General features: G+C 42.2%; 1 long non-coding RNA gene across 1 annotated transcript in view; it reads right to left on the bottom strand.

The window, feature by feature from the left end:
* Nucleotides 1–3,455: 3,455 nt before the first annotated feature.
* LOC142827019 (uncharacterized) overlaps nt 3,456–21,659 on the bottom strand; it is a 29,719-nt gene continuing 11,515 nt past the window's right edge. The window contains exon 2 of the long non-coding RNA XR_012901359.2: nt 3,456–3,782. This is a non-coding gene — a long non-coding RNA (uncharacterized LOC142827019). The remainder of the gene's footprint in view (nt 3,783–21,659) is intronic.

The raw sequence follows: 21,659 nt of genomic DNA, 5'->3' as shown, positions 1-21,659 counted from the left end.
AACAATTTTTAAAATATATTTTAACATCTACCAACTGATTCCTATATAGAGAATTAAAATGTTTGGTCACTAGAGAAGAATGATTTAGGTTATGGCAACTATCCTGCATGTTTGCCATACTGCTAAGCAGCTCAGCTCTCTGTATACCAAATCTCAATTAATGCTGGCTAGTGACAGGGTTCATTAATATCTTTGGTCCATTAATCCATCCAAAAGAATACAACAACCATGGCAGCTATGGACTGAAATTGACATGATTGCTGTCAGTTGCATACTTGCACTCCTTTGACTAGCATTTGTGAAACTGACCAGACTCTTGCTGTCAATAATCTGGTCTGGGAGTCTTCAGAAATTCAGCAAATTCTAATGAAAAATATTTGAAAGGAATTTTCAGCCCAATTCAGTCAATGCAAAACATCTTCATGATGCACTATTACTTGACTCTGCCTTTTTTGATAGGGAATAGGAAAAGGATGGGAAGAAGCTAAAGGATGTTTTTGTTTAATATGTTTGTAAGCAGGGTCTGAAGGAATTCTTCCTTGACAGCCAGCTTGAAGGGGATGTGTTTATATAAATACAGTTTTCCCCTGTTTTGCTTAGCTATTCAATGGATGGAACAGTGTTTAGCTCATTGCTCGTGATCAACAAGGCTGGTGTTGGGTGAGAAATCATATTTGTACTGAATGCAGGGGTACTGAAATACTGTTAATGTTGTAATTATTGCAAGAATACAGGGAAGCAGGGCTGTTCTATTTCAAAGGAAGAGAGTCACACTCAGCAGTTAGGATCTCATTAAGCAGGGGATTGACCATCAGCATAAAAAGGTGGGGACAGGTATTCTGGTCAGGAACTGCACTCTCTTGGGGAGGGATCTCTATGGGAGTACATATGGGGAGGGCATGCAGCCTCCCTAACCAAAATATCTGTCCCCACCCTAGATGGGCTTGTCCTGTTCCTTCATGCTCTTCAAAGACTAGAGCTAAATAGGCTTTAATTGCAGCTCTGCCAGAACTGAAGGCAGTTGTCACTAAGAGCTAAAATCATTGGCACCTGAAATTGAGATGGGGCAGCATTTCTGTCCAGCCTGCAGAAGAGCAGAACATTACTAAAAGACTCATGTGCAGAGGTCACAGCAGAGAGGTGAATGGCTGTGGATAGTGACTAACAGCCAGTACGGTTGTGGAGAGAGGTGTGAGGAGTAGTCACCAGGGCAGATAGCCTATGTCTATACTGCACTCTAAACTCAAAATCAGATGCGCAATTTGCGCTACACAAATTGCGTGCTTATTTCTCAATAGGCTATTTTGAAATTTGGTGTTATTTCAAGACATTCCTTAATTCTTGTGGAATGAGGATTACTGGGATGTCAAAATAGCATGACCATTATTTTGAAAAATATTTCAAAATAATGGGTGGCTTGTGAGGACCTCTGGTATCCCAAAATAACTTGATGTGTAGACACACCCCTAGTGAGTAGCCAGAGGAGCAAATAAGGTGTTTTTTACCTTCCTTCCTGGTAAGGAGGTGAACTACAAACTCTGGGTCTGCATTGATCAAGGACAGCAACTGTGAGTTGGGTGCAGAGAAAGGTTCGGCACAAGAAAGGGATTTTGTTGTTGTTGCTGAACTTAAGACCCTGCGGGGAAAGAATACTGCCCAATCTATTGGGGGGGGGGAGGGGAGGGAGTATCTTTTACTCATGGTTTAGGTTTTGAACCCTGTTTGTGATGTTCTCAAAATAACTCTGAGTTACTGCCCTCCTTTTGTTAAAAGTTTATTTTCTACACTCAGGGTATTTCTAGACTACATTGGTTTTTTTGAAAAAAAAAAATGCCCTTTTTAAAAAAAAAAAAAAAAACTTGGCCTGTGTCCACTGCAATCACATTCTTTTGAAATTAAATCGAAAGAAGGCAGGTTTTTTGACATTGGTAAACCTCAAATTACAAGGAAGAATGCCTTTTTTGAAAGAGCTCTTTCAGAAAAAGGTGCACGTGGATGCAAAACAGGGACATTTTTTGAAAGAAGAGGCAGCTGAAAAAAGCACAGGTGCCCTGGTGACCATTCTATGAATAGCAAACAGGGCTTTCTTTCAGGAGAGTGTTGATGCAGCCTGGACGCTCTCTTTCAAAAAAGCAGATCGCTTTTTCAATACGGGTTTGAGGTGTGGATGCTCTCTTTCAAAAGAAGCTTGCAGTCTAGACATAGCCTAGGACTCCATGCTTGCGAGTGAGGAAACATTGCCTCTTAGAGGCACCCAGAGGTAGTGAATGAATTTCCCAGGTTACTGGATGGAGGCTCGAGCCAGTTCTGTGTTGCATCAATGAAAGGGAAACCCTCTATATTGAACCCAGCCCTGTTAGCTGCTGGCTCCACCTGGAAGAAGGTGTCACAGGTTGGGCTCCCTCTCAGGCTTACAGCCCAGTCATCATTGGGGTTGTCCACCCGTGCACCTTCCCCCCACCCATGTTTCCTTTACTAGTCCAACTAGAACGTAGAGTTTGTGGCTCGATGGGGAGTCCACAGAGTCTTGGATTTGCACAATCCTGCATGAGGAAGGAGAGGGACTCGGGCCCACCCCCGCTCCGGGTCCCGACCCAGGACCCTAAAGGCAGCAATGCACTAGCGCTGCCTGGTTGATGGGGATTCCCCTGTAACTCACCAACCCTCCAGGGGTTACAGGTGGAGGCGGCACTGCCACCTCCGGCCCCCAACCTGGGCCGCTTCCTCCTCCTCGCCAGTCTAGTTCTTCTCCCAGCACGCGACATTGTCCCCCACGCCAACAGTGGTCATCCTGACTGCACTGGGTTCGTTGGGTTCTGGCTGGGGCAACTCTCCCTGCTCCGCACCTGCCCAGCTGCCTTCTTCCCTTCCCGGGCGTCTTTTGAAAGGCCTGCCTACCAAAGCCCCTCTCCTCGCCCTGGGGCACAGGCTGATGACATCAGCAGCGGGGAACCTCTTCACCGGTGACGTCTGAGCCTCAGGCCACCCTCGTGCAGGTGGAGCACGTGAGCCGGAGGGCTGTCCATGCTCTGCCGCGTCTCAGGCTCCCGGTGCCTTCTGCGGCCGCGGCTGGTCCCACGGCATCCCCACCAGTGCCTCCCTTGCCCTCGGCATGCTGGTGAGCGCGGGGTGCCGTGTGCTCCGTGTCGGCGGAGACCGGCGCCCCATCACAGAAGGGTTACATGTAAGTAAGTATGAAATATTTCTGAGTAATGAGACCTATAAAGCAGATTACCATTTTCTCGATGACAGGAATTATTACTGTTGGAGGAATTCCTGAGAGTGAAACTGTGAGGTTGTTCTGGCAAGGGCTAATGGAAGTACTATGTTGACTTGCCCCATGAAAACATTTGGGCTAGATTCTGCACCTGTTACCCCTCACAACCTAGCAGAAATGCACAAATGCCTTATTTTTCAAAAATATATCACTGGTCCCCATAGTAAATCAAAAAGTGTATGTTAATCATTTTATTTTTTTATACTTTGACGGTGATACTATAATATTAAGTTATTGTATTCCCATATTTGTTCACTGGCCCTTTTTGATCTCTGGTGCTCTGAGCTCAAGTCATATGTGAGGGTTCAAACTTGGAAAAATTGTACAACGCTGTTCTATATTATGCAAGCCAAAGGGAAAATGCAATCTGTAAAGTATGAAACAGTTGCCTTTAGGCAGAGAAAGGGCAAAGCCCTGCTTTGTCCATGCAGGTATTGCTAGTCACTTGCCAATGGAAACTGTTATTTCTCGCTCCCAGAAGCCTTCAATAAAAGACAGCAAAGACCTGAGACAAAGGAAAAATGATTACAGATGGAGCAGCCACATTCATAAAAGCAAAATGAGCTTGATTTCTGTCTGTAAGTCCTATTGATGTTTTCAATTCATAGAAGTGAAACCCAGTTTTAAGAATGAGAAAGCTGATTTTAGTTGACTTCTCTCATGTTGGATAATCAAAGTTGGAAAGGAAAAAATATAACTGGCTGTGTACAAATTTTATCATAAATGTGTTAAACATGGTAAATAAACGTAGTAAAATATCAAAAATTGAGGTCTCCAAAAAGGGAGACAGACAGGATACTGGGCTAGATGGACCTTTGGTCTGACCCAGTACGGCCGTTCTTATCAAGGATTATCATTTGGCAGCTTACTTCCATCGCTCCTTAGAAAATTTCACATGTATTTAAATCTTACTGGTTAGAAATTCTAGATGTAGCCTGTTCTATTGGGTATGATTCCATTGAGTCAGTTCTATTAAAAATGACAAAATGGTGGGACATGATTTTTAAAAGAGCATTTTAGAATTGTATACTGAGATAATGAGATGACTCATTGTAAGGATTGCTGACAATGGGATATGGAATCTTGCATATTAATGGGTTCTGTATTCCAAATTTGATGCCCACATTTAGGAATCAAAATCTGTTCTTTTTGCACTTAAATACCTGTTTTAGCAACCCAAGTGCTGATTTAGGAGAATTCAATAAAAATGATCTTTTGCAGAGCTCTTCCCATATAGTTCTCACGTCTTCATGATTTGCTTTCCACATAAAATAGAAATAGGACACTCTTCCAAATCTGGTGGATTTCTGCAAGATGTCAGTTATATAAGTCCTGTGTTTCTGTGTTAGCTCTGCCTCTCACAACCTCCCTCCTTTATTCATTTCAGGCTAGCTTCACTGGAGTCATACAGCAGTCAAGGGGATTCACTTAAATGATGCCACACCAGATTAGTAGTGGGTGGGAGGAAATCTGCCTGAGCTCTTCTGCATGAACTCTGGAGAGTCAGAGGGAGATGATATGTTGCTACCCAAAACCACCCAGTTTTTTCTCCTATTCCCCATCCCCACAATGTGCATGCTGGACCCACAAAGCAAGTTCTGTTAGGTGTCTGGCAGGGGAGAAATGGTCCCACTATAATAGCTGCCAGACAGGGGATTCTCCTTGTGCCCAGCTGAGGGAGCTGATCTTGGGCATTGGGAATCCCTGTCACAGCTTTAGCTGAAGTAAACACCATCTACATTTCAGTTTGAAAAATAAACAAGAAAAAAATGTCCAAAGAAAACATAACAGGTTTCTTTCTCTTATGGCAAAAAATAAATAAAAATAAAACCCACTCAAATGCCATGCAACCCTATTAGAAGTGTTGAGAAATAAATTGCTAATGGAAGTGTGTACTGCAGAGTCATCAATTTCTTCTTCATCATCATTCTTTAAAATCTCAAATCTGGCTACATTAAACATAGTCCTACTCTATCGCATGCCTCTCTCAGAACCACAGATGTTAAATTTTTTAGTTTGATTGCCCTGGGTCATCAACTCTTAGAACAAATCAATGCAAATAAACCTCCATTTCCAGAAAATGATGACCTGCAAGATCACTAGTGGAACATCATCACATTCTCTGCATTTCTTCAGATGTTGATTCTTATCCAGATTATTCTGTTTTATTTTACTGTAAAAATGAAAAATGCCCCAGTCACCTGAGGAATGAGTAATTTAAATGGACATACAATTCTCAACTTCTGAGTCAAGTATCTTAATTAAAAAGAAAAAAATTCTTTTTTTGCAAAAAAGATTTCAAAGCATGAAGTAAATAATATAACTGTCAGACACATATATGAACATAATTTGTTGGGGGGAACTCAACATGGTTTCTGTAAAGGGAAATCATGTCTTACTAATCTACTAGAGTTTCTTGAGGATGTCAACAAGCATGTGGACAAGGAGGATCCAGTGGATATTGTATACTTAGATTTCCAGAAAGCCTTTGACAAAGTCCTTCACCAAAAGCTCTTAAGTAAAGTAGGCTGTGGGATAAAAGGGAAGACCCTCTCATGCACTGATAACTGGCTAACATATAGGAAACAAAAGGTAGGAATAAGTGTTCAGTTTTCAGAATGAAGAAAAGTTACTAGTGGCGTCCCACAGGGGTCCATAGTGGGACCAATCCTATTCAACATATTCATAAATGATTTGGAGAAAGGGGTAATCACTGAGGTGGAAAAAATTGCAGATAATAGTAAACTGCTCAAGATAGTTAAGACCGAAGAGCTTCAAAAGGATTTCACAAAACTAAGTGTTTAACCAACAAAATGGCAAATACATTTTAATGCTGATAAAGGTAAAGGAATGCATATTGGAAAACAATCCTAACTCTACGTACAAAATGCTGGGGAGTAAATTAGCTATTGGTTCTCAAAACTGAGATATCGGAGTCATTGTTCTGCAGCCCGAAGGATCAGATGCAAAGTATCTTGTGCAATTGGCACACACAAAATTGTTAGATTCAAACCTGTGCTAAGTCCAGCTGTTACCACCATCACATTCTCAGTACAAATTATTCTGATTATTAATTGTTGTTAGGGCCATTTAGTGATGGTAAATGATACAGGTAATACACCTGTTAACATAAGGGCTACATCTACACTGGCCGCTTGCTTTTCCGGAAAAGCAATGATGATCTATTGTAAAATTGTCAGTGTTTTTCCGGAAAAACACTGACAATTTTACAATAGATCATCATTGCTTTTCCGGAAAAGCAAGCAGCCAGTGTAGACAGCTGGCAAGTTATTCCGGAAAAGCGGCTGCTTTTCCGGAATAAGTGGCCCAGTGTAGACACAGCCATGTAGTATAGCATATGGCTCTGAAGGAATGCAGACCTAAAAAACCTAGGGTCAAGTTTTCCCAGACTTACTTCAGTGAGCTTGCACCAGGTGTAAGTCCCTGGAGGATTAATGAGGAATAAATGTTATTGCACTTTCCTACGGATTCCTCCTTGAGCATGCAAGCTAGTGGAACCAAAGCAGTGGAATTGCTAAGGTTCTGCTACATATGGTCTATGAAGAATCTGTGTAGAGGGATTGTACACATCCTGCAAGTTACAGAGTACTGCTCTGTGGTGGATCACAGCAATCAAGTGAGAAATTGGAGATATAGGAGAGGCCATTTCAAATGACCTGCTGACTATAGAGGGCTAATGGCTCAAACTCTGGATTGAATGTATATAACAAAACATTTACACCTACAGTACTTAAGGGGCTCAGCAGCCATGGAATTCTGGTCTACTCATATGCCAGGTTATTTATCCATATAAACTGTCTTGAGTCAGGCTTTGCCAGAAGAACAGAATTAGACATAAATCTAGGCTATGATGTGGAAACATCATAATGCCACACTTCTATCCCATAAGTAATTTTGTATATCTTTAGGCATTCAGTGAGACTCCCAGGGTATGTCTACATTGCAGTTAAAAACCTGTGACTGGCACATGCCATCTGACTTGGACTTGTGGGGCTCAGGGTAGGGGGACTCATATTGCAGCATGGATGTTTGGACTCAAGCTGGAGCCTGGCTACTAGGACCCTGAGATTTGGGAGGGTGCCAAAGCTTGGCTGCAGCCTGATCCCAAACCCCCACACCTCTATTAAACAGCACGTTAGCTAGAAATCCCACAAGCCTGAGTCAGCTGCCATGGGCCAGCCCTCAGTGTCTAAATGTGGCAGAGAGATACCCATAGTGGAATACTCTTGAAGAGATTTTAGAATTCACCTATTCCCATTAGGGGAATTAAAAGCCAAATGTATAGATTTTACCAAAATGTCCCATGCTGACTTTTTCAGTACTAGCCTTGTTTTATTTTCAGTTTTTTCTAGGACAAATTTTGATTCTTACTCTCCTGGGTTTTAGGTAGAACCAGAAAACTGAGTTGTTTTCCAGTAGATCATTCAGACCTTGATAGATTTGAACTCCTAAGCACTTAAATTGTAGAAACAAAGAGATAAAATGTAACTTGCCAAATGTTCAAATTATCCCTGTGTTTTGGTCTCATCTGTATACAGGGTTGACAGCTGCATCTATTTTTGGACAGTACAGAGAATTTTGGAAAACATTTCTTTTAAGGTGGAGCGCACAGAGTAAAACACCATCTACACAGAGCAAAACAACATTACAGATCCTTACAGAATATAGCTGTCAGTATAATCAATGAGGATTAATGCAGATAAAATTGGAGGTCGGGTAGTCCATTCTCATGCACTATGTATGGTTCTGACATAAACATTAGGAGAGTCTATAATATTTGTTAGATATCATGGGTTGCATCTTATCCTCAAACAAACATTTACCAAGATTGCCTAGTACCAACTAGGAGGTGCCACCCATCCCTTGATAATACCAAATTGAAACCTCCAAGACTTCTAGGAGTTGTGTTTTGCTAAGTTAGTCAGCTTCCTCTCAAGAATGGATAAATGAAATAGGTTCCAGAGGCTATACTGATGTTACAAAGATACTGATGAATGAGCAGACTTCTAACACAAAGGCTCTTCCTGAGAAGCTGTCAAGCACTGAGGAATAGTACCAGAACTCCCTTACTGTGCCCTCCACACCTCATTGAGCCCAAATTGTTCAATTACTCCTTGCAGCTTTTTGGAAGCATGGGAGAAGTTTTTATGTTTAGCAGTGGATCCATCATGCTGTTTGTCAGTCGAACGAGAATCTCTTTCACATCCCTGAAAACATTTTTACCAGGTAGGGGTATAAAGCCTTCAATACCTTTCCAAAGAAATGGCCTTCTTTTGCATTAGGGTCATAGCTGTTGTCAGTGTCTGTTGGCGGGCTTTCTATCAGCACAACTTAATAACTATGTGTGTGTCAGAGATTACCCTCTGCCTTTGAAAGATTGTACAGAAACCCCAACACGTAGCTCAGAGAAAGAGCAGCTCTGCTGCAGGATCCAAGTGGAGGCAAAGGTGATCTTATACCACTATTTCTCTCCAACTCTCCCTGTAGGCAGCTGGGGAATTAGCTTGATCATAATATACATTACACGAGAGATCTCCAACCTTTTTAGCCACAAGATCACTTTCAATTTAAGTGCAAAACTGAAACCTCAAACCCAAATAACCTTGTCCCACTTCCTTCCCGCCCCTTCTTTGAGGCCCTGCCCCTCCTCTACCTCTTCTCTGAGGCCTCACCCTGCTCACTCCATCCCTCTTCCTCCCCCCATCCTCACTCACTTGCACTAGGCTGGGGTAGGGACTTGGGGTGCAGACTCTGGTCTTGGGCCAAGGGGGTTGGAGGGTGGAAGGGGCTTGGGACTTAGTCCAGGGTGGGAGATTGGGGACCAGGACAGGTTTCAGGGTGCAAGCTCTGAGAAGGAGTTCGGGTACAGGGGGACTCACATCTGGGGCAGGTGGTTGGGTGCAGGAGGAAGTTCAGAGCTGGGACAGGGGTTCAGGATCAGGCTCTGGCTGGGCACCATTTAACTGAGATGGCTTCCGGGTGGTGGAGCAGCGGGGTTAAGGCAGGCTTCCTTCTGTCCTGGCCCTGCTCTGATCCTGAAAGCAGCTGGCATGTACAGCAGTGGCTCCATGGCACTATGTGCTGCCCCTCATCTACAGCTTCTACTGGCTGCAGTTCTCCATTACTGATCAATGGGAGCTACAGGAGCGGTGTCTGCAGGCAAGGACAGCATGTGGAGACTGCCTGCTCTGTCTCTCTCAGGGACTGCAGGGACATGCCAGCCACTTCCAGGAGCAGCAGTTACCACAGGGATAATTACTCCAGCCACAATAAGTTAGACATTTTAGAACTCACTACTCAAAGAGTTCTGTTTAAGCATAAAATTATGAAATGCACAGAACAGTCAAAAACCAAACATAACACACTCTGAAAGCAATGAAAGAAGTAACACTCACCCCCACATGGGTCGAGAGGTGAAAGTGAAGGACAGTTGGTGTTTTGAGTAGGACAGACACACACACAGTGTGTGAGAGTAACAGATTTGCATTGCCAAGCTTCCCCATCCCCTGAGGGTACAGAAGTGGGGGGACACCCTGACATCAGCACCCCCTCTTCTCCCTCCCACACCCTGCACAGCAAGCAGAAGACTCCCTGGGGGCAGCTCCAAGGCAGAGGGGAGGAGCAGCATGACAGTGGGTGGAGGGGCAACTGAAGTGCCAGCACTTGACAGCTTCCCAGCCAAACCAGTCAGGATCACCTGTCAGAGGCTTCAAGATCTACCAGGTTGGTGAACCCTGCATTACACCAACCACATGGTTGATCCAATCTGCATCAGCTTTCAACAGGTCTCAAAGGCAGGTATGATGGCCAGAGTATAGCACTGCCCCATGCTAATGAAAGATAGCATAGAGATGGCTGGAGCCACAGAGTCTCCGTGAGCAGTGAAACCCTCTACTGCCCATTTAAGGCAACTTTGTGCCACTCTGGCAGTACAAAGGAACCATAAATGAGCATTAGAGTGGCCTAGAAACAGATCCAAGATTTACGGGACTTCCCTGAGTAGTTTATAGGCTGTATATTCCAGATCAGAGATTTGCAGTTCTCATCCCCAGCAATTATAGGCATGAAATTCCACCAACATGGGTATGAAGGATAGCAGCTCTGTGACTTACATTCATTTTGATTCAAACATCCTCTATTCAAAGACTTGGGTTTGCAGAAAAAAATTAACGTGTATAGATTCCATCAGTGTAAACACTCACTACATATTTTGAAGTAATGTAATGCCCAGAATGTATTCTGTGCTGTACCTAAGACATGTCATTTTTTTTCCATGCTTTTCTGTAATAGAGAATTGGAGACCTCCCAGAATGCATGATTGCCATGTGTGATGATCCCCTGAGCAGAATTCTGATGCTTCAGTTGATCTAAGGCCCATACTAGAAAAAGGATGCATCTTTTCTAAACTTGTCTGACTATTATTACACCTAGTCAGGGTGCACAAGAGATATGGAAGCCTCTCATTGGTTTGTAACTCCCATAATTTGTCAGATCCTTTCCCAAGGGTGAGACTTCAAAAAAGGAAACCATATCAATAATTATTATAGTTAGGGTGACCAGACATCCCAATATTATTAAGCCCATCCCTATATTAATCTTTGTCTTAAATAGGCATCTACTACCCACTCACCATTTTCCTCCCTCCTGTCCTTATTTTTAATATTTGCTATTTGGTCACTCTAATTATCATCCAAGCTTAGGTCACCCTGATTATCATTCAAGTTTAAACTTTACTTTCTTCTCATCTTGCAAGATATTACTTTGGTTCAACCCTAATGGCGTGTCTACACTGCAGGGCTTAACTCAAAATAAGCTATGAAATTGTGCTACGTCAATTGCGTAACTTATTTTGACGTTCCCTATTTCAAAATAGAGCGCTCTTCCGCCAACTTCCATTATTCCTCATACAATGAGGGTTACAGGAGTCGGAGTAAGAAGTCCTCTGGCTTGACAGTATTTTGACACTATTTTGAAGCAACTGCCTGCTGTGTAGACACAGACTAAGTTATTTCAGAATAGTGCTAGTTATTTCTAAATAGTGTTGCAGTGTAGATGCACTCTACAGGTATGTCTACACTAGCTCATTAGTTCGAGATAGGTAGGCAAATGAGGGCAACCAGAGTTGCAAATGAAGCCCAGGATTTAAATATCCTGGGCTTCATTTGCATCTTCCCAGGCACTGCCATTTTTAAATCCCCCTTCGTCTGAACTCCGTGCCCGCAGCTACATGCGGCACGGAGTAGGTAGTTCAAATTAGGATCTCTAATTCGAACTATCGGTACACCTCGTTCCAAAAATGGCGGCACCCGGGAAGATGCAAATGAAATCTGGGATATTTAAATCCCGGGCTTCATTTGCAACTCCGGTTGCCCTCATTTGCCTACCTAGCTCAAACTAACCAGCTAGTGTAGACATACCCTAAGACTGTTGTGTCTAAAGCAAACCAGAAACCCCAAATGGTCTAAGAACTAATTTAGGTGACTCTGAACAAAATGAAAACCTACATATGAAGTCAGTGATTTCTCTTAGAAAATGGAAAGGCCCTGGAGCATATTAAAGACAAACTTGCCATACCAATGGCCCATCTAACCCAATATCCTTGCTTCCAACAGTGGCCAATGTCAGATACATCAAAGGGAATGAACAGATCAGGGCAATCATCATGTGATCCACCCTCATCGTCCAATACTATAATCTGGCTGTTGGAGGCTTAGAGTTATCTAAAGCATGGAGTTGCATCCCTGACTACCTTGGCTAATAGCTTTTGCTGCACCTGTTATCTTTGGCATGAGCCTGCAACATGCAATACAATGATTTTGAAGTTAAACCCTCTGAATTAAAATGAGAAAGTTCAATCAGATTATACAACCATAAAAGATTGGCCAAAAGTAGAAGTGTTACAATTGTATCTGGCACCAATAATTGTGCAGACGTGAATATTGTTAATTTAGCCCCTTATCTAAAAAATGTAATATGGCCACAGCCTCTGATTGTTCTACATTAAATCTAGTTTAGATTCATGACTTGATGTTAGGAAGTCATACAATGGTTTCCTAATGGAGAAAATCATCTATTAAAAACAAAATTTCATTAGCCTTCCCCCATGCCCACAACATTCATTTATCTCATCCATGGATTTATTTGATAAACATGAAACACTTGGTCAGTGCAAATGTTTGTTCTTGGTTAGCACTATGGACATACAAAGAAAATAATGCTGCCTTGATTTTGTGGGTCAGGTCAGGGAATCAATGGTCCCTGTGGATGCAGGACCCCCAGGCGCACAAGTCCGTTGCTAAGGAACCATATTGATCCTTTTCAGCTTCTTCACAGACACCCTCATCTGCGTCTCTGTGATTGAACACCATCATTCGCAGCAGTGGGGGTAGTTAGAAGCTTTGCCTGTGCTTTAATATTTATGAAGTAAATGTTTTAACCACTGAAACTCAAATGTCTAATGCTGTTTTCTTTTCCAGCAGTCGTCTACATTTGGGAATATCTCTATCACCCTACTAGGTCCAGTCACTTCTTATGAGGTAGACTATTTTCCTAGGCTAATGTAATGGTAGGAGGCTTAATTAAAAAAAAAAAAGTATATTTTTTGTTCATTTACACATAGGGCTCGCTCTAATTCTTGTGTTATTTCAACAATTATACTTAACATATACATCATTGCAACAATTTTAAGTGATAAATAATCTGAAATATCTAAGACTAGGTTGAAAGATAGATGGGAATAGTTGACACTATTATTAATAAATAATAATAAATGAATATGCATAAAATATTAGTGGGGGAATATCCTTCTCTGCTCTCATATATTCCTAGACCCTGAGCCAGCCTATGTCAAGGGGACTACTGACAGTGCATAAAGTTTAGCATATAAAAAGGTCTTTGCAGGGATCTTGGATTGTAAATTCTTGGTAGGGACTGTGTTTTAAGTATGTATAATCCCAGTTTTGACTGGGGCCATTGGGCACTACCACAGAATAAATAATAAGGCAGCTGGTTAGAAAAGCCTGTCATCTACATTATTTGACAGTAATTCAAGGGCTGATGGATTTCCTGATTTGTCATTTTCCCTTTACATTTTAAACAGATCCAAATACAAAAATCTATGCAATAAGGTTATTTGGAATGCTTGGGGAAATATTAAATCTATATAAAATGCAAGAGTTTACAAACTAATACTGAGCTGACAAAATACCTGAGATCTCTGCAATGAAGGTTCAATACTGGTGGAGAATATTAAGTTGTTAGCCTTAGAAACTAAAATAACCTCCTTAGTCACATAATGGATTCCATAACAGCAGTGCCATCCATCCTACAGAGACATGCCTGTAACCAAAGGCATTACAAACTGTAGGTATATTTACATGGATTATTTGTAGATTAAAGATTCTCTCTCCCTTTATCAGACTCATGTTGCATGTATTACAGCTTCCTGTGGTTGACATATGGTACAAAGAAATACAGAAGCAAACTTCTAATTTTTCGAAGAAAATCTACTTAGCAGTCATTGGTTTTGTAGTAACTAGTTACATCTCCCACAGAATTCCTCATCTAAATTAAATTCAGGATTCTTCTACCCACCTTCAAAACCAATCTTCTCCTACTCACCTAAGCTATCAATAATACCATTTAAAAAAACATGGACTTATTACTATTCCCTTTTCATATATTTAAAAGAGGACTTGATTTTTCTTACTCCCTTTTAAATAGCAACTTGATCATAGTGTTTTCAGTAACACAATGTAATACTTTCTGGGAAACTAGTCTCACAAATTGCTACAAGCATTCAGATTAGCGTTCTCACTATTGTACAATAATGATGTGATAATAGCAGGATACCTCAGGCCATTAAGTCTATTGAAAATAAATTATAACCATCAACTATGATAAAAAGTAAACACATCACAGTCTATTTTGAACAGAACACCTGCAAAATTCTTTGTATGCATGTATTTTACCCTCAGATATATGTTATCCAACTCCTTATAGGAAAAGGGGCAATGCTTTCTCCTGAGTCATATTTTTTTTTCTCTCTCTCTCATATTCATATAAGTTTTTCCTGATGGACAACAAAATGTTTCTGCCGGGCAACAGAATGATGTCATCACATCATTAGCATCAAGAGGCTCTCACAGTGAAGTGAAAGCAACCAGAGAAAGGGGGCAGGCGAGTATAGCGAGGAGAGGGCACAGCCCCCTAGTTCACATAATATTTAAGAAAAAAAACTGTAAAATAATATACAATGATTTGGACTTTGATCCATTGAAGTTAATGGTAGTGCTATCATTGAAATCAATGGGCTTTTGATCAGGGCCTCAAGTGTTTAGAGTGGATCAGGTAACAAATTTAGAAATATTAAAGATTTTATTTTTCCATAGAAGTAAGTATAAGCTGGACTTGAGGTCTCTGTGCAGTTGAGCCATATCATGTGCTTCCGAAAATAGGAGATGCCATTTAATTTAAAAAAAAAAATAGCCATAGGTATTTTTTTAAAAAAAGTAGGACTCAATCAAATAATTATCATTAAATAGACTATAAATATGGCCCTATGTAGTTCAATCTAGGGATCATTAAATGTGGAATAGATAAAGGCACCAAGCAATCCAGACCACTTTTCAAAACTAAAAATGTGTAGAATAATTTCTGTTTTCAGGTGCCACTCTTTATCAGACAAGCGAACTATAATTTATAGTCTCTGGGCAGTTATTCAAAAGCATATTTATCAGCTAGAACCACAAGCAATTGCGCAGGTTGGTTATTCCCATCCTAGTACATCTTCAGTAGATTAAAATTCTTATATCATACATATTCACTCTCTCAGTGATTGACTATAGGTCACCAGATTTCTTGCTGAGACTAGTTATTTAAAAATACAAAAAAAACCAAAACACACACACCACTTTAATTCACTTAGCCATTGAATCCTGCTATACTGTCTGGAGCTTCTGGTTCATATTCATGCAAAGACATTATCCTAGCTCCATTGCCATCTTAGGAGTTGATATCTGTCTGCCTAAGTCGATGGATTCTCTGCTGATCAAAGCAATTAGATTAGCCGTGCTCTACACTTTTTTCAACCATATTATTTTTATTGTAAGCTGCAGAGTACCACTGGAGGTTGTTGTTGTCAAATGCACCACACACTGATGAGACTCAATCGATAACATTCGGGCCTTGTCTACACTAGAGATCAAGGTCAAACGTATTAAGGTCAATTTTCTAGCACCTGATTTTGTAGCATCAAAGGTGCATGTCCCCACTATGAGCAAGAATTCAATGTAGTTCGATATAAGGCATCCCTAGGAGGGTGGCTACCATCAAATTTGACTGTGATGCACTGTGAGTAGCTAACCCACAGTTCCTGCTGCTGTTTTGCATTCTGGGTTATGCTACTAGTGCACGCTGGGTACAAATCTGTGCAGCAGATGGTCTTGGGTACATGACAGTGACCCATAATTCACTCATCTCCTTCACTTTCCCCCACTTGAAAGCAATGGCAAACTGTCTTTTCATGACCCCCCCCTCCCGGTTATCTGTGCAGACACCAAAGCATAGTAAGCATGAAACCCAGCATGGGACCCATTCAGCAGCAAAGTACTATGGCAACCATATTAAACATTGTGCACTTTATGCTGATATCTAAAACACACTCAGGGCCCACTGGGATAAGGAAGAATCTTGGAAGGCCACAAACATACTCTTCCATAAAGCTCTTGAGTTGGGTGACTGGCAAATGCCACCAGCAGTTGATCATCTTGGCACAATGGAAAACCTGTTCTGATGCTGTGAGACAAGCACAGACCAGTGGGGCTGCATAGTTATGCAGCAGTGGCTGCAAAAAAAAAAACTTTCCTGTGCTTAAGGCCACTTTCATGGAACTTTGAGAATCACTTTCTCCCTCCCTGAAGTGCACGAATACTAGAATTAGACCTGCTCTGACAGCGAGAGGCAATAACCCCGTGGAAGCTTGCTACACCAGATAGCTACTGATCAGTTAGGAATCAATCTGAAGTGAGGCAATCTACAGCGGGGCCTGTTGTGATCCAAGTAGACAAGACAATCAATCAATACCCTTCTGCTGCCAAGGATGGGGAGTCCGGGAAAAGTGCAGGTCATAGTGGATGGCTTTGCTGTGATGGGATTCCCTAACTATGTAGGGGCAATAGATGGAATGCACCATCCCTGTCTTGACATCTGACTATCTTCACAAAGAGCACATAAACTGCAAGAGGTATTTCTTGATGGCCCTTGTAATCCACCAGTACCTGCAGCACCATTTCCACCGACATCAACATGGAATGGTCAGAAAAAGTTCATAACACGTGCATCTTTAGGATCTCCTGTCTTTTTGGAAAGCTGCAAGCTGGAACTTTCTTCCCAGACCAGAAAATTACCAACAGAGGCATTGATATGCCAATAGTGATCCATCAAGAATCAGCTTACCCCTTACTCCTGTGGCTCAAAGCCATACATAAGCAGCCTGTGCTGCAGTAAGGAGGAGTTCACTACATGCCGAGCAAGAGCAGAATGGTGATAAACATCCAAAAGCACATTCTAAAGGGAAGTTTCACAGTCTATTGACTAGGTTCGATCTTAGTGAAAGCGACATTCCTATTGTTGTGTGATCCATAATATCTGTGAAAGTAAGGGGGAAAGTTTTATTCCAGGGTAGATGGCCAAGATATGGCACCTGGTCAGTAATCATGAGCAGCCAGATGCTAGAGCAATAAGGAGAGCTCAATGAGGGGGATCTAGAAATCAGAGAGGCTTTGAAAATCAGCTTTGTAAAAGGCCAGACAGAGATACGACTGTTGTGCATGTTACTCTTAGTGAGGTGCCCCCTCATTAAGTGTGCTTGCCTGTAAACCCTTCCACTTAAGCAATGAAAAACAAAAACAAAAAAAAAACCTGTTGAGAAAACATGTATTTTTATTTAGGGACATGGGGAAGCAGTGACAAAAGAAGAGCTCGGGGTGGGAGCTTTGGTATATAGGTGGAGAGATGGGAAAGCAGCATATTACAATCCCCTGTGCAGCAATCACTGGTATGAGGTCAGCCTTTTGATCTGGGATGCATCCCTGGGGGTTGAGTGTGTGGCTGCTCTTGACTCCCTGCCCCCCATTCTAGGGCCGCTGGGGAAGGAGGCTATGGAACTTGGTGAGGAGGGAATGTGGGTCCACAAGGGCCTGTGTATTTGGCTGCCCTGGAACTCTGCCATGCATATCTTCACATCTGCCATTAACTTCAAGACTCTCTCCTGTCTCTTCACTTCACCTTCCCTGAACTCTCTCCTATCCTCACACTTCCCTCTCGTCTCATGCAGAAGCATTTTCCTCCACTCCCTTAATCGCTTCTTGTCCAAGTGGGAAGATTGCATTTGCTCCTTGAACACATCATCCCTCGTATGTTTTCACCTTCAGATTTGTGCTAGCCAGACTGTTGGAGGTGCTGTGAGAGCGTGCAACTTGCTCGCTGATGCACCCACTGTAACAAAAACTGAACGGCAGACTTTATAGGAGGTACATTGTTGATCATAAAATTTAATCCCTGAGGGAAGGTCTGCCCCAAAACAAAAGGGATGAGTTATGTACAAGGCCACAATTATGCTTTTAAGCAGCTACTTTGCAACAGGTATACCACAGAGATCTCAGGGTGTTTAGAGTTGGCAGGTATGGTAAGGGACAGGCCAGGACTCAAGCCTGCAGAGGGGTGGAGATCTGGGCATGGTAGCAAGGCAGGGTAGGGGCTCATGCGGATACCAAGAAACCTCCGAGTGGGAAGGAGGTCCGGAGGTGATGATTCATTGGGAAAGAGCAAAAAGAGATTTACTGCTGAGGTATTAGTTAATAGCTTCCCCTGCTTCATCCAGGTTGCCATGTGGCCATGAACCTGGACCTTAGGCTGCAATGACACCAGACAACTAACTGATGTCCTATCATGGAGGATGGAATAAGGTAGGCACCCTCACAAACTTTGTGAGAAGGATGAAAGAATTCTTGTATGAAAGCTTTATGGAGATGTGCCAAGAGGATTCCCATTCTATCTCCAGACATGCTAACAAGCTGTTCCAGAGAGCTCCTGCTGTGTAGGCACAGTAGCTGTCACAGATCACACCTAATTGCCTTTACCCAATATTTAGCATGATAAAAAAATGTGAGCTCACCAGAAGGGTCCTCTCCCACCTCAAGGCCCAGCAGCCCAGACATCCTGGGAGGAGGGGATTGTCTCTAACGTTATAAACAGGTTTGGGTTTTGGTAAAATTGGATGCCCACTCATCATTTTCCTCTTCCTCGTCCACTCTCTCCTCCACGCTGCTGCCCGAGAAGTGTCTTGGGAAGAATCCATGAACTGGCTTAGGAAATTGGTCAGAAGCCTCCCCCCAACCCCAATCCCATGCAGCTGCTCATAGAAGTGGCATGCTTGCGGTGATGACCCAGACCATCCGTTTGCCTTCTGTGTCTTCAGATATGCCCACCTCAGCTCCTTCGTTTTTCATACCACACTGCTGAGTGTTCCTAGTGTAGCCTCTCTCGCCCTTTGCAATCTTGGGAAATCTGTGCTTCTTTTGCTGGTTCATAGCTCTGCCAGAACAGATTCCTCTCCCTACACAGCAGTGAGGTCTAGGATCTTCTGCACACTCTGTGCTAGTGCTTGTTTGCGACCCAGGGCATTCATGGTCCAGTGTGCTGCTGAGGTGTGCTGCCTGCTTTGAAGTCTACTCACCACACTGGCCACACAGGAAATGAAATTCAAATTTTCCCAGGGCTTTTCCTGTGCACCTGGAGAACAGCAGTGTGGCAAGTCTTGAATACGGTGTACAGATGTGGTCTCCTCACCTCAAAAAAGATATTTTGGCCTTGGAAAGGGTTCAGAAAAGGGCAACTAAAATGATTAGGGGTTTGGAACAGGTCCCATATGAGGAGAGGTTAAAGCAACTGGGACTTTTCAGTTTAGAAAAGAGGAGACTAACGGGGGATATGATAGAGGTGTATAAAATCATGAGTGGTGTGGAGAGGGCAGATAAAGTTATTTATAGTTCCCTAAATAGAAGAACTAGAGGACACCAAATGAAATTAATGGGGAGCAGGTTTAAAACTAATAAAAGAAAGTTCTTCTTCACACAGCGTGTAGTCAACCTGTGGAACTCCTTGCCAGAGGAGGCTGTGAAGGCTAGGACTATAATAGAGTTTAAAGAGAAGCTAGATAATTTCATGGAGGTTAGGTCCATAAAAGGCTATTAGCCAGGGGATAAAATGGTGTCCTTGGCCTCTGTTTTTCAGAGGCTGGAGAGAGATGGCAGGAGACAAATCGCTTGATCATTGTCTTCGGTCCACCCTCTCTGGGGCACCTGGTGCTGGCCACTGTCGGTAGACAGGATACTGGGCTAGAAGGACTTTTGGTCTGACCCAGTACGGCCGTTCTTATGTAAGTCCAGGCCAGAGTGATCACAGCAGAGCACTGTGGGATACCTTCTGGAGGCCAAGAACATTGACTTTCACAGTGCTGTGTCTGCACAACCCTAAAGTCAACCATGCAAAGCCAAATTTACAGCTGCTCCTTGCAAAAAGCAGGAGTACCAAAATTGACTTTACCTTAAAGTTGAAGGGATGGGCTTGATGGTATGGACTCTTTGTTTTTAAAAAAAAACAAAAACACACACACACACACCAACCTAATTCAGCTATGTTCAACCTAAACTCCCCAGCATAGACCAGGTCTCTAATTTTGAACCCTCTTAGAGTGAATGTGTGAAGATATTTGATTGCTCAGCTTATAAAGTATCAGAGGGGTAGCCGAGTAACTTTGTAACGGAAAAACTTAAAAAATAACAAATAGTCTGGTAGCACTTTGAAGACTAAGAAAACATTGAGGCTATGTCTACATTATCAGATTTTTGTGACAGAGTATGCTAATGACTGACTCATTAGCATGAGTTGCAATTCTGCTACAAAGACCTTTTACATCTGCACTTGAAAGGGAATCCTCTGAACTGTCATTTATGTTAAAATTCGACACTTGCCAACAAGGACTTAACAAGACTTTGAACTTTCTCACCCATTACCAAGACAGTTTCCCCAATTATCACCTGTAATACCATTAACTCACAAACATCCCACTCTCCCTACCTTTAATATCAGCAATTCACAGACACTTACCTTCCTTCCTCCCCCTTCCCACCCCCCCGCATCCCCCTTCTGTTCTGCAATGTGATTTGTCCTTTTCATATTTGTTCATTTTTTTAATTGTATCCTTTGGTATATATGGTTGTGACTACTTTCTTCCACTATTTGATCTGAGGAAGTGGGTCTGGCCCACGAAAGCTCATCATCTAATAAACCATCTTGTTAGTCTTTAAAGTGCTACATTGTCCTGCATTTTGCTTGTACAAAAGGGGTTTTTTGCACAAAACGAAAATGGCTACACTGCTGCTTTTTGCGCAAAAAACACTGGCCGAAAATATGCCAATGACATCACAACTCATGCTAATGAGTCTGTCAAAACCTTATAATGTAGACAAAGCTGTAGATGGTATCATGAGCTTTCGTGGTCACAGTCCACTTCTTCCAACACTCTGGTCATCTGAAGAAGTGGGCTGTGCCCACGAAAGCTCATGATACCATCTACATGTTTTGTTAGTCTTTAAAGTGCTACCAGATCATTTGTTAAGTTTTTTCTTATAAATTTTGACATGCTGGATCATGTGCAGCTGTTTGAAACTGCATGTTAATAAGACTGAGGCCAGTTCACCTGGTTTACAGTATCTGAGCAGGAATATTCATTTGCAGTCATTACATGTGACAACTTGTAGCCTTCACTTGATTCCTGTGGTTTTTGAAATCTCCACTTATTTGTCAGTGAGTTGAACTGCAATGGCTGTGTTCAGTTAGTTTATTTTCAGGAAGGTTCTGTCTGGCTTGTTTTCATGCTAATAACCAAGTTATTCCAGCAGCATTTTAAAATGAGCTGCCAAAGGCATTACTGCACCTCATGCTTTTGGTGTTGCTTGGCTGGTCTGTTCTTTCATTCAAAATATTGTACAGTGCCTCACATAGATGGCAAATACATGAATTTGGACATGCACTAAATCACAAGGCAGTTTTATTCCGATTTTACTCTTGCAGAGACCATTCATTTTGAATTTTCTCAGATTTCAAATGGTAACAGTGTCATGAAAACATAACATACCTTCATAATTTGTCAACCTTGATGGTGCTGCAGATTTCTCATTAGTTCTTTTGAGTTGCTCACAAGCTATGTGTCGTCTCTTCTCAATGCTTCACAAAGCCTGAATTCAATATTGGACTGAAATGGGAATAGTGGTTAAATTATTCCGTCATTCTTCTCATG

The sequence above is a fragment of the Pelodiscus sinensis genome, chromosome 2 (genome assembly GCF_052426305.1).
Source record: "Pelodiscus sinensis isolate ZL-2025 chromosome 2, ASM5242630v1, whole genome shotgun sequence".
NCBI lineage: Eukaryota > Metazoa > Chordata > Testudines > Trionychidae > Pelodiscus > Pelodiscus sinensis.
The sequence above is the reverse complement of the archived record's forward strand: the minus strand, read 5'-3'. Positions and strand labels throughout refer to the sequence as shown.